Source organism: Eumetopias jubatus, unplaced genomic scaffold (assembly GCF_037043125.1).
Source record: "Eumetopias jubatus isolate StellerSeaLion01/CBP00866 unplaced genomic scaffold, mEumJub1_p1.0 scaffold_1, whole genome shotgun sequence".
Lineage (NCBI taxonomy): Eukaryota > Metazoa > Chordata > Mammalia > Carnivora > Otariidae > Eumetopias > Eumetopias jubatus.
In genome coordinates this window covers 208,603,738-208,616,892 of record NW_028274807.1, presented here as the reverse complement: position 1 = coordinate 208,616,892, position 13,155 = coordinate 208,603,738, and the positions used below count along the sequence as shown (strand labels likewise).

Genomic DNA, 13,155 nt, shown 5'->3' with positions numbered 1-13,155 from the left:
GCCCCCCTCTACAACCACTAGTTACGTCCCTCTGTTTACTTCCTCCTTTAAAACACTTTACCAGAGATGATCTCATAGGTTGTTGTCTCCTTCCTCTTCTGTCTTGCCCTATGATGGTAAGCTCCAGAAGGGCAGGGAGATTTAACTGTTTTGTTCCTTCTGTGCTCTCGGCTGAGGTGAGCACCCCCACAAGAGGGCCTCCTCAGTCCTCTCTGAGCCCCCAGGACTCCTCCATCCTCCCTGTAGCCAGCCTGTGTCCCTGGCATCCTCAACCCCTTTTGAAGCTGGAGTCTCTGTCTCAGCTTCCCTCAGCTAGACAGTCAAGTTCTCAAGGGTTGTCCCCAGCCCCACACCCCAGATCCCAGCTGGGCCCAATCTCCCTACCTTCGTGCCCTCCAAGAACAAAGTCTCCCCGCGTTGCCTGACAATCCCAAAAAGGACTGCGCAGGGAAAAGGTTAGGTTCCATGAATGCTATTCTCCGGGTCCCTGCCTTGGGTGCCATGAGGGAAGCTATGGGTCTCACTCAGCCCCATGAGGGGAACAGATTCCGTCACCAGGCCTCCAGTCCCGGCTGGCTTCAGCTGTGGGGGCTGCCTGACTCTTGGGGGAGGGGGCGGAGCCTCCTGGAGCTTCTAATTATGGTTTCAGAGGCACAGACTTAATTACTGCCTTTCGAAGGGTTAATTACCCCTAATCGGTTGGGAATCAGGCAATTCTCGAGCCTTTGGAGAACCAAAATATTTCCCCTCCCAGAAGCTGCCAGGCCCCCACCCACTCCACCACTCCTGTCTCCAACCCCAACTTTGGATCTTCTCAGTTTCCCTGTATGGAGGTATGTGGTGAGCTTGGCAGAGTTGGGAAAACCCAAAACCACCAGTCTGCCTTCAGAGAACCCATTTGCCGGGCCTGACACAGGCAAGAGCTGAATTCAGAGAAGGGGAAGGCCCGGGGCCAGAAAAAGCTGGGAAGACTTCCTAGAGGAGGAGGCCGAAGGCTGGTCTTAAGGCCCCAACGGACCCATGTGAGCCTCCAGTGCTTCTAAGATTCTGTCCTACCTGGGGAGCTGCAATTCCTGGAGAGGCTAGAGTTGATGGGTCCAGGCCTGGGGGGCTTGTTTGGAGCCTTGGTTTTCTCATCTGTTAAATGGGGGCAAAGGCACTGTGAATGAAGCACCAAGAGTGAACAGAATTAAGCACATCAAAAATGGCTGTCCTCCTGGAGAAAACCCTGGTGGTACTGAGGTGACAGCCCTCAGAGGGAGCTCACCCAGCCCCACCGGCCACCCTGTTCCTCCCAGTGCCCTTTACCAGGCCTTTTAGCAATGTGAATATTAGAGCCTGCTTTCCTCTTGATCCCTGAGCTGGAGCCTAAACGTACCAAACTGGTTCCCACCTCAGGTGGTTCCCAACTCAAGGGCCCTTTGCCCTTGCAGTTCCCTGTGCCTGGCTGACTTTCCTCCTGATAAGGCTATGTCTGGGAAGCTCTGATCCTAAACAGTCTATCTCCTCCAGGCAGGCTTCCCTGCCTATTCTACTTCCCCAGGAACCACTCCCTTTCCTGGAAATTCTCCAACCTATCATGCTTTTATCCCTCTGAAAAATTGCCTTGTTTATATCTTGGCTGGGTGTCCTGGGGCTCAGTTTCCTCATCTGTAAAACGGGCATGATATCTAGAGTCCCCTGAGAGTCCTGGCCGCTGACTGGTGGCCCCAGAGGCCAGGATGCACGGGGACTCTCTGCAGGTCACGGGACAGACTCAGGGGATTCTGAGCAAAGTGAAGGACCGGTGAGCCGGAGCAGGCAGGCAGGTGAGGCCCCCGTGACCAGGCAGTCAGAAAAGGTCAGAGAGAAGGCAGACCTGGGAACGGTGGTCAAGCTGTCATGCCCGTTTCACAGAGGAGGTGAAGTCACTTATCAAGGGCACACAGCCCTGTGGTGGGGGGAGCCAGGATTCACAGCCCCATTTGGTATAGTCCCACGCACACAGGATGGGAGAGGGGTAGCCTGGGAAGGCAAGGGGAGGGACTGGTGCAGAAGGGCTGTTTCTGGGAAAGGTGAAAAGTTAGTTTGGACTCAGCTGAGCTGTGGAGGTGGGGCTCAGGCCAGGGTGAGGATAAGGACTAAGTTAGAGACAGAAGGAAAAAAAGGGAGGAAAGGAGGGATGAGGGAGGAAGACAGGGAGGGAGGGAGGAAGAGGAGAGAGGAGGGAGGGTGAGAGAGGGAAAGGGACGAAAAAAAGAGAAGAAGGAAGGAAGGAAGGAAAGATGGATGGATTGGTCAGGACTATTTCAGTCGCCAGCAAAAATCCAAACCCAAACCGGCTTAAGAAAAAAAAAAAAAATCTAAAGAATGTTGGCTTCAGGAAAAGCTGAATCCAGGCTCTCACACAAAGTAACCTCCCCCTCTCAACTAAGCTTTCCTCTGCAGAGCTTTACGCTCAGGCAGCGATTTCCCATGGGGATAAGACGGCCTCAGCAACCTCTGGTTTAGCTTTCACCAGCCAAGAAACTCCAGAAAAAAAGGAGAAAGCCGCTTTTCCAACAGCGCTAGCAAAAATCCAGTGTCTGCCTCCCGTTGGACAGACTGGGGTCACATGTCATTCAGAAACCAATCACTGTGGCCAGAAAGGATGGAATGTGCTCATTGGCCAGGCCTGAGTCATGTGACCGCTCCTGGCGCTGGTTCAGCCCCATCAGACTTAAGTGGGCAAAGGGTGGAAGAGGAGACCCTTCATTCTACAAGTGTTTATTGATCGCTTACTGTGTCCCTGGCGCTGGCCCGGGTGCTGGGGTACCGCAGTGAACAAAGCGGAAAACCCCTGCCCTCGTGGGGCTGGCCGCCCAGGCAAAGAGTGAATGGCAGTGTTACCAGAAGGCAATGTGTGCTGTGGGGAAACCTCAAGCAGAAAAAAGAGAGGAAGGGAGCTGAGACTTTATTTATTTATTTTAAGATTTTATTTATTTATTTGACAAAGAGAGGGAGCACAAGCAGAGGGAGAGAGAGGGAGAAGCAGGCTCCCACTGAGCAGAGAGCCTGACATGGATCTCGATCCCAGGACCCTGGGATCATGACCCCAGCTGAAGGCAGACGCTTAACCGACTGAGCCACCCAGGCGCCCTGGGAGCTGAGACTTTAAAGAGGAAGTGGTATCTTAGCAAAGACTTGAGACAGAAGGAGTGAAAATATCTGGGAAAGGGTGTTCCAGACTGAGGGAAGAGCCCATGCAAAGACCCCGAGGTAGGAGCATGCCCGGTATGTTTGGGGGACAGCAAGGAGGCCTGTGTGGCTGGAGGGAGCGTGGGAGGCAGATGGTGGGAGGTGACAGAGGGGCGACAGGGCACATCATGCAGGGGCCCTGTGGGCCTCGGGAGGGCTTTGGATTTTACCCTGAGTAAGGTGGAAGCCACAGAGCGTTCTGAGCAGAGGCGGGACAGGACCTGACTTGACTCTGGTGCTCATAGGAAGAATGGATGGTCAGACCAACAAAGTAGCCCTCATACATACAGAGAGAGATTTTATGTGTAAAAATGACTGAGTTTCACCTCACTGTGAGCTCGTCTTTCACCCAAGGCTGGTTCTCTATCCCCCATGGCCTCCGAAGTTCCGCCTGCTGCCGTCCCCTCCCCACGTCTCCCTCGGTTTGGTTTGTTGCCCTTAACCAGGGCCCATGGGGAGAGGCACCGGTAAGGCAAGGGGCTGGGAGGACAGACCACTCCTGGGCTCCGCTCCCCATGAGCTAGGGAGCCCCCAGCCCCACCCCGATCCAGGACGCGCTTGGGCAGGGTTGCTAGGAATGTTTGCCTTTTGCCCTCTCCAGGTTGGTGGGAACAGGTGTGGCTGGGGGCACAGGAAGCCACAACCTAACCTGAGGTTTTGGGGAGGAGGGAAACTGGGTCACTGAGAGGCCGACACCGGGAGGGGAATGCTGAGGAGACAGGAGCTGCCGCCTCCAAAAAGACCCAGGGGTCTGCTGGCCCTGCTGACACCTTGCTCGGTTTGGGTATCAAGGCTCCTGGGTAAGCCCCAAGCCACTGGAAAGGACAAGGGTGGAGTGGCAGGCCCTGTGGTTGGGCTCGGTCAGAACTGCCGATGGAAGTGCCAATAAGGGCCCTAGAGGTTGGATTTCAGCCCTGAGAGGGTTGGGCAACATCCTGTTGGGCAGGCTCCTATGGCTTTCTCTTCTGCAACCCTGCCCGGGCCCCGGCGGGAGAGGTCCAGGCAGGCGAGCAGGAGCCAACTGTTAACTCCGTGAGAAACACAAACAGCGCCCCTCTGAGAATAGGATAGACACTTGCAATAGGAAGAACAAGGCCAACAACTTAGGCTCTGCGTCACGTCCTACACAAGAAGTAGCTCTAAACAGACCGTAGAGACAAATGGAAAACCGAAAACAATGAAGCAGACGAAGAAATCTTTGCAGCCTTGGCTTAGGCAAAAATTCCTTAAGTATGTCACCAAAAGCACAGCCCATGAAACAGAACGTTGGTAAATTGGACTTCATCAGAATGAAAATGTGTGCCCTTCAGAAGACATAAGGAGAACGAAAAGACAAACCACAGCCTAAGGGGGAAATAAGTGCAGATTGTACATCTGATGAGGGGCTTGTATCCAGAGTATATAAAGAGTTCTCAAACCCAATACTAAGATTCAGCACTCGTTCATGTTTAAAACTCTAATCAAATAGAACCAGGAGGGAACTTCTACACTCTGATATGTTACCTACAAAAAAAGAAAGGAAGGAAAGAAGGAGAGAGAGAGAGAGAAAAGAAAAGAGAAAAGAAAAGAAAGACCCACAGCAAATATGAAACTTAGTTGTGAAAATAGTGGAAGATTTCCCCCCGGAGATCAAGACAAGAAAAGGCTAGCTGTTATCACTGCTTCTCTTCAACATTGCACTAGAGGCTTCCAGCCAGGGCAACAGAGAAAGAAAAGACAAGAGAACATGTAAGGATCAAAATGAATAAAACCATCACCATTTGTGAGTGAAGAAATTAGATAATTGGGGGGTATAATAAAATCTACTGATGAACGAATGGGATTAAGTGAATTTCGCATGGTTCCTGAATACAAGGTCAAGCTACAAAAATGAATTCTATTTCTCTGTACCAGCAACAAGCAGTTGAAAAATAATTTTCTAAAAACTCAACAAGAAAAACCAGAGTCCCAATTTGAAAATGGGCAAAGGATTTGAACAGTTAGTTCAGCAAAGAGGATCTCTGGATAGCAGATAAGGATAGGAAAAGATCCTCGACATCACCAGGCGGTAAAGAAATGCAGAGTAACACCACAACGAGATACACTGCACACACCTTTTGGAACAGCTGGAGTAAGAAGGGCCCATGATACCTGGTGTTGGGGAGGATGTGGAGGATGAACCAACCCACCACTCCTGGTGGGGATCGCTTTGGGAAACAATCTGACAGTTTCTTAAAAAGTTAAACGTACATCGACCATATAATCCAGAATTGAGAGCATATGTGTACACAAGTGTTCACAGCAGAATTATTCACAATAGCTAAAAGGTGGCAACAACTCAAATGTCCATCAACAGGTGAATGGATAAACAAAATAGGGTCCATCCATAGTCAGGCTCCCTGCTCAGCAGGGAGTCTGCTTCTCCCTCTCTGGCGGTCTCTCCCCGCCCCCCCCTCCCCCGCCGCCCCAGCTCGTGGTCTCTCTCTCTCTCTCTCTCTCTCTCTCTCTCTGTCTCGCTCTCAAATAAATAAATAAAATCTTTTAAAACACCATACTGCATCGGGGCGCCTGGGTGGCTCAGTCGTTAAGCGTCTGCCTTCAAGTCAGGTCATGATCCCGGGGTCCTGAGATCGAGCCCCACATCCGGTTCCCCGCTCAGCCGGAAGCCTGCCTCTCCCTCTCCCACTCCCCCTGCTTGTGTTCCTTCTCTCGCTGTGTCTCTCTCTCTGTCAAATAAATAAATAATCTTTAAAAAAAAAAATACTGCATTTAAAAAGTCAGACACAAAATACTACAAGACAAAGCAGATGAGTGGTTGCCTGGGGCAGGGGAGGAGAAGGGAGAGGATCGGCAATGGGGGCAGGGAACTTTGGGGTTATAGAAGTGTTCTCAGACGCTGGCTTGTGGTAATGGATGCACAACACAGCAAATTTACTAGAAATCATTTATCTGTATACAGACAGCGGGCAAATTATATGCTAAGTAAATTGCACCTTGATAAAGCGATTTCAAAGTTGCTCCAACCATCTGCAGATGGGGTTGTCAGCTTTGGGTTGATTAAACCAACAGGTGGCTTCGGTGACAGGCCCTATTCTGCACACGGGGGACACGCGGGTAGGGAACAAAACAGACAAGAAGCCCCACCCTCACAGAGCTGGCATTGTCCTGGGGAGACAGACAGGAAGCCAGCCCAAGAAGTAAAAATCTACAGCGTCGGGTGGGGGTGTGTTATGAAAAATACAGTAGGCATGGAGAGAGTGCAGTTTTAAGTTGGGGGTCAGGGGAGGCTTTCCGAGGAGGTGATGTCTGAGTAAAGACCTGAAGGAAGTGAGGAGAGAGCCGCGTAGGGGCCTAGGGGCGGAGGGCGGCAAGCAGGGGGAGCTGTAAGTGCGGCCCTGGGGTGGGAGCGTGCCGGGCTAGTGAGGAGAAGAGAGAGAGGAGGGGAGGGCCGGGAGGGGATGCGGAGAGCACACAGAGCCTTGTGGGTCATGGGGAGGACTCTGGCTTCTGCTCTGAGAGAGATGGGAGCCGGGGAGGGTTCCCTGAGTCGGCAAGGGATAGGATCCGACTCAGGTGTCCAAGGGCACCCTCTGGTCACTGTTAGGGGGACAGCTGTGGGGAGGAGGGTGTGTGGAAGCCAGAAGACCAGAACAGAGGTGACTGCACTGATCCAAGTGGATATGATGGGGCTGATCCAGGCTGGGGCCCTCGAGGCAGTGAAAAGCAGGTGGATTCTGGCTGGATTTTGAAAGTCGAGCCCTCAGGGTTTGCTGGTGCAGGAGAGAGAGACAGAGACAGAGACAGAGAGAGACGTGGATTACTCCAAGCATATTGAGCTGAGCGTCTGGGCCACTAAGGAAAGAAGTGGAGGCTCAGAGAGGCAGAGGGAGGTGCCCCGGCCACATATGAGGCCCTCATGGCACCCGAGGCATGGCCCTAATTTGAGAGCTCAGGGGGTGTGGGTACCACATGGTATGGAGGCTGCTCTGAGCCAGGCACCTCCTCCCGCTGCCTCCCAAGTCTGATCCCAGTACCCCTCTGGCTGTTCTCTTCCTTTTAGTCTTCATTTCCAGAACTTCTCCTCCCTGGAGAATCCAGTCCATGTGCTTCTGATTCCTTTGTCCTGAACTCATGTGGCCTGAGCACCCCCGAAAGCCTTATGTGGAAGAGTCTAGAGGCAGGGGGTGCGGAGGGGGGCACATTCCTCCTGGGGGCCAAGGCTGCATCTGGCAGCATCTCCAGCGTGTCCGGCAGCAAAGACACCTCCTCCCAGGCCAGGCCAGGCCGGCAGCCGCCCAGCACAGACAGACTTTCTTTGGGGCCTGGCCGGCGCCTGCCCACAGCCCCAGCTCCAGCCGCCTTGACGCCCCCCGCCCCCCAGACCTCCCACACATTTCCTCCTACGAGCCATGACCGTGGGATTTGGTTTTCCCCACCCTCTCCCTCTCTACCCAGCCTGCCACTCCCATGAGCCTCCTCCCTGGTGGCCACAGCAGGCCCGGCTCCCCAGGCAGCCCCGGCTCCCCAGGCAGCCCCCTGGCAGGGCCTGTGTGTGGCCAGAGAGCCATAGGGTGGGCGTCTGACCCTCCCTGGCACCGCTCCCATCCTCCGGCTTCTGTGTTCCTCCTCCTCCTCCCCAGCATCTGGGCTGTCTCTGGTCCCCTCCCACCTCCCTATGTCAAAGGCTTCAGAAGGGCCTCCCTAATTCACTGGCTCTTTATGAGCACTGATCAGCCAGACCTTGCTCTAGCTACTGGGAAGGCAGAGTGACCAATGTTTAGAAGCTAGTACTTACCAGGACCTTTGCAGGCATTGATAAATCCTGCCCCCACCCCCACCTCCCAAGGAGGAGTGAGTGCTCCTGCTCCCATTTTACAGACGGCGAGACTGGAGCACAAAGAGGGGATATTGGTTGCCCAGGGCCACACTGCCAGAAAGTGGCAGAGCCAGGACCAGACCCCCGACCACTCTACTCTTCCGCCTCTCATGAAAGGGACAGCCGAGGAGGTCCTGGCCTTCCGGACCCCTCGAACCAGAGGAGAGAGACAGGAAATAGTAAACAAACAAGGACATGCCATTCAGTGACAAGGGTGACAAAGATCCAAAGAGGATGGCTGGGGGCTTGCGGACTTGATCCAGGGGTCCCCATTCATCTTGGGGTGAATGATTTCCTAGGATTCACAGAAATCAGAAAAGCTGTGATACGGTCACAATTTATTACAGGGAAAGGACACAGTTAAAATCAGCAAAGGGGGGCAGGTCCCTGGGTGGCTCGGTGGGTTAAGCATCTGACTCTTGATTTCGGCTCAGGTCATGATCTCAGGGTCATAGGATCGGGCCCTGTGTCAGGTTCCATGTTGGGTGTGGAGGCTAGTTAAGATTCTCTCCCTCTGCCCTTCCCCCACTCTAAATAAATAAATAAAATCTTTAAAAAAATAAAGTAAAATAGGGGCACCTGGGTGGTTCAGTCAGTTAAGCATCTGCCTTCGGCTCAGGTCATGATCCCGAGGTCCCGGAATTGAGCCCTGCGTTGGGCTCTCTGCTCAGTGGAGAGCCTGCTTCTGCCTCTCCCTCTGCTGCTCCCCCAGCTTGTGCTCTGTCAAATAAATAAATAAAATCATTAAAAAATAGAATAAAATAAAATAAAATCAGCCAAGGACCAAGGTGCATGGGGCAGGATCGGGGAAAGACCAGGCATGAGATTCCAGGTGTCCCCTCCCTGTGGAGTCATGCAGACAGCCCTTGATTCTCCCAGCAGCAATGTGTGACACAGAGTATTGCTAACCAGGGAAACTCACCTTGGTGCCCCCGGGCTTTCTGGGAATTGATGATATAGGCAGGCTGACCTCAGACTCCCTTCCTCTAGAGGTCAAGCTGATACTGCATGGTGACTCCAGGCCCTCACCATAAATCATATTGTGAACATAGACTATCTGGCATGGCTAAGGTCGTAGGTACACAGACACTCCTATCAGGCAGGACACTCCAGGAGCTTAAAGATGGCCTCCCAAGAGCAGGGTAAGGGTCACTCCTGCAGACAGAATGTGCAGGATTCAAGCACCCCAAACCTGCAGAGTTAACTCTTTACTGAGCAGGGTTAAATGTTATGGTGGACCAGGAATACATCTTTAAGGATTTCATGTTGAAACTAAAGCCAGGAGGAAGTGGGTCCTTACCTGATTAAGCCTTCAAATAAGACCACAGCCCCAGCTGACGGCTGGATGGCAGTCTGGTGAGAGAACCTCAAGAAGAAGCCATGCCAATGTCTGAGGGCAGAGTATTCCAGGCAGAGAGAACAAGAGTCCCTGTGTGGGACTAAGCTTTTAAGAAGAGGAGGAAGACCAACATGGCCAGTCAAGGATGAGGGAAGGAGGTAAGGCAAGAGGGGCCATATGGAGCCAGGGTAGAAGGCCTTGTGGACAGGATGACAGAAAGAGAGGAGCTGAGGGGGGCACCCCCATTTGGGGCCTGAACAGCTCAGATGGTGGTCGAGCCATACACTAAGAAGGGACAACCTCCAAGATGACCCCCATGATCCCTGCCTCCCGGTATAGGCACCCTGTGTAATCCCCTCCCCTTGAGTATGAGCAGGACCTTGCAACTGATTCACCTCTAACAACAGAATGGCACAAAGTTGATAGATGTCACTTCCAAGATTAGGTTACTAAAGATTAAGACTTTCTTCTTGCTCCCACTGTCTGCCTGTCTGTATGTCTCTCTCACTCTCTTGCTTGCTCCAATGAAGGCAACTATCATGTTGTAAGCTGCCTTATGGAGAGGCCCATGTAATGAGCTTGTTTTATTTTTTTTAAAGATTTTATTTATTTATTTATTTATTTATTTGAGAGACAGAGACCCAGAAAGAGCGTGTGAGTGTGAGCAGGGGGAGGAGCAGAGGGAGAGGGAGAAGCAGACTCCCCACTGAGCAGGAAGTCTGACATGGGGCTCCATTCCCGGGACTCCAGGATCGTGACCTCAGCGACTGAGCCACCCATGCACCCCCCTTGTGGTGAGTTTAGAGCCAACTTCTCAACAGCCAGTGAGGAACTGAATCCTGCCAACAACACATGAGTGAGCTTGGAAGTGGATCCTTCCCTCACCAAGCCTTTAGATGACACTACAGCCCCAGCCTGTGAGGGACCCTGAAGCAGAGGACCCAGAGAAGCAAGACCCAATTCCTGACTCACAGAGTTTGCTGTTATTTTAGGCCCCTACGTTTGGAGTAATTTGTTACACAGCAATAGATCACTAACACACCAGGTCTGACCAGAGATCAGGAGGAAAATCAGGAGCTATAGTGTTTGCCGTGTTGAAAAACATTCTAATCGATGTAATAGCCTTGGGTTGGCTTCCCCCGGTTGCAGAGCCTGAGACAAGGATTGGAGTGCAGCTACTTTATAAGAAGGGGATCCTAGAAAGCATGGGTGGGGAAGCTGGGAAGCAAGATAGGGAGGGGCAGGCAGCAAATACAGAGAGTTTGAATAAGTGCATTACTACACACCTGGGGCTCAGCACCCCCGGGGACCTCTGAGAGACTGTGTAGGACATGCACTTTCATTATCCCACATGAGGGGCAAGCGTGCCCGGGTACTGACCCATCAAAAGTGATGCAGATTTATTCTCAGGGATGTCGATTCCCTCCCAATTCCCACCTGCATCCACATGGGCCCTAGAAAGCCCCCAGGCAAAACATCATGGGTGTTTACAAGGGCTGAGGCTAGAGCAAGATGAGTGAGGCACCATAGATTTTTTTCCCTTTGCCTCAGGCACCAATATGTCTCTGCCCATCACTATGACTGACCCCATCTTCATTTAGAATGTTTCTATTTTATTTATCATGGATATTTTGCATTAATTTTGATGATTTCAAACACTGCATTAGAACAGTGTTTGCCTTGGGCGGCTGGGTGGCTCAGTCGTTAAGCGTCTGTCTTCGGCTCAGGTCATGATCCCAAGGTCCTGGGATAGAGCCCCGCATCGGGCTTCCTGCTCACAGGGAAGCCTGCTTCTCCCTCTCCCACTCCCCCTGCTTGTGTTCCCTCTCTCACGCTGTCTCTCTCTGTCAAATAAATAAATAAAATGTTAAAAAAAAAAAAGAACAGTATTTGCCTTGACTATTGAGTTCTTTGGCACCCCCTTAAATTTTGCTTTCCGAGGGAAGTGCTTCACTTCTTACCCTAGGTCCAGCCCTGGGGCTCACAGGAGGAGCTCATCAGCATACCGAGGGGACACGGAACGCCAGCTGCCACATCAGAGGCAGGGGGGCTCAGTTCCATCGTGGTAACAAGTGAGCCCCATATCTTAGGGGCTTAACACATCAGAGATCTCATTTCTCACTCGGCCACCGCCTGCGGCATCGCAGGTCCCTCTAGCTGAAGGAAAAGAAAACAGGGTGGCCGCACCAGCTCTTAAAGCTTCTGCCCAGAAGTGACTCATGTCATGGCTGCTCACATTTCATTGGCCAAAGCAAGTCACATGGCCACACAAGTGGGTGGGGCAGTGAGTTCTGCCCTTGTGCCTGGAAGGACTTGGTAGTACCTGGGTTGAGGCCCAGGGGGCAGCTGGGTGTTTGGGGCTGGCGGGGGAGGGGGGTTCAGGTAGAGATGGAGACATACAAGGCGTCAAGGTCTGATTGGGGGTACTGACTCCCTAGAGGGCGGGTACTAGATTCTTGACATCTGGCAGGCCCATGGGGCTGGTGGGTCCAGCCGCTGCCCCTTTTTTTTTTAAGATTTTATTTATTTGACAGAGAGAGACACAGCGAGAGAGGGAACACAAGCAGGGGGAGCGGGAGAGGGAGAAGCAGGCTTCCCACTGATCAGGGAGCCCATTGTGGGACTCGATCCCAGGACCCTGGGATCATGACCTGAGCTGAAGGCAGATGGCTTAACCAACTGAGCCACCCCGGTTCCCCCTCACTCTTTTTTTAAAAGATTTTATTTTTAGGGGCTCCTGGGTAGCTCAGTCAGTTAAGTGTCCGACTCTTGATCTCAGCCCTGGTCTTGATCTCAGGGTCACGAGTTCAGGCCCTGTGTTGGGCTCCAGGCTGGGTGTGGAGCCTACTTAAAAAAAAAAAAAGATCTTGTTTTTAAGCAATCTCTACACCTAACACGAGGCTCAAACCCACAACCCCGAGATCAAGAGTTGCACACTCCATCAACTGAGTCAGCCAGGTGCCCCTCCGTTTTTTAAATTAAGAAAGGAAAGTGTTGCCAAGAGCCAGCCCATCTGGTGGCACATCCTTGGCGTTCTTTTTCACTGACCGTATGATATTCCAATCCAGTGAGCCCGTAGCTGAGGAAGCACTAAGCTTCCATTCAAGTCTCAGTGGCCATTGAGTTAAGGTGCTGCTTTAAAGAATCATTGACGTTGCTGGTTTTAAGCAACTTGTCCCTCGTGTCCCCCTTATTTCCCCAAAGTTTGGCAACTGCTGGGAGGGGGTGACACTCTGGGGTCCCGCTGTCCGTGAGAAGCCCTCTGGACTCCAGCGCCACCATCTATCTGCCCCAGCTGGCTCTGCAGCTGCTTATAAACTGGCTATTTATAGCCCCACCCACACCCCCAGCCATGTCACCAGACCTCCCCCTCCCCCCGGGCCACCAGTGAGGTCAGCACTGATGGGGAAGGGGAAGTGGGTTGCTAAGAGCTGGGGTTTGTTTGAGATTCAGGGCTGTTCCCGCAACTTCCTGGGGGCCTTTATTTCCTAGAAGCTGAAAACATTGTGGTGACACCTCAGTCCACTTTCCCTACTGCAGTGTCTTAAAGAAGGTGTCTTGGGGTGAAAGAAGGAACGGGACATTGGGGACACCAGGCACAAACGTATGCCCTCCTCCTGGGCCTGGAACGTGCCTGCACCCCTTTCAGGCAGTGTCCCTGTGCTGTGGCTGTGGGCAACTCTACCGCGGCTCTTTCCATGTGCCCCCACTCAGACAAACTGCTCCCCCATGAGCCCCCGCAGCC

General features: G+C 52.6%; 1 long non-coding RNA gene across 2 annotated transcripts; it reads right to left on the bottom strand.

Annotated features, from left to right (window-relative positions):
- Positions 1-1,062: 1,062 nt before the first annotated feature.
- On the bottom strand, positions 1,063-11,598 carry LOC148165179 (uncharacterized). Of its 2 annotated transcripts, none has more exons than XR_015766457.1 (4): positions 11,372-11,598; positions 9,372-9,437; positions 8,651-8,791; positions 1,063-1,159 (listed from the first exon to the last, which is right to left on the bottom strand). It is a non-coding gene; the product is annotated as an uncharacterized LOC148165179 (long non-coding RNA). The 2 variants fall into 2 exon arrangements; XR_015766458.1 differs by having other exon boundaries at positions 1,066-1,137.
- Between the last annotated feature and the right edge of the window lie 1,557 nt (positions 11,599-13,155).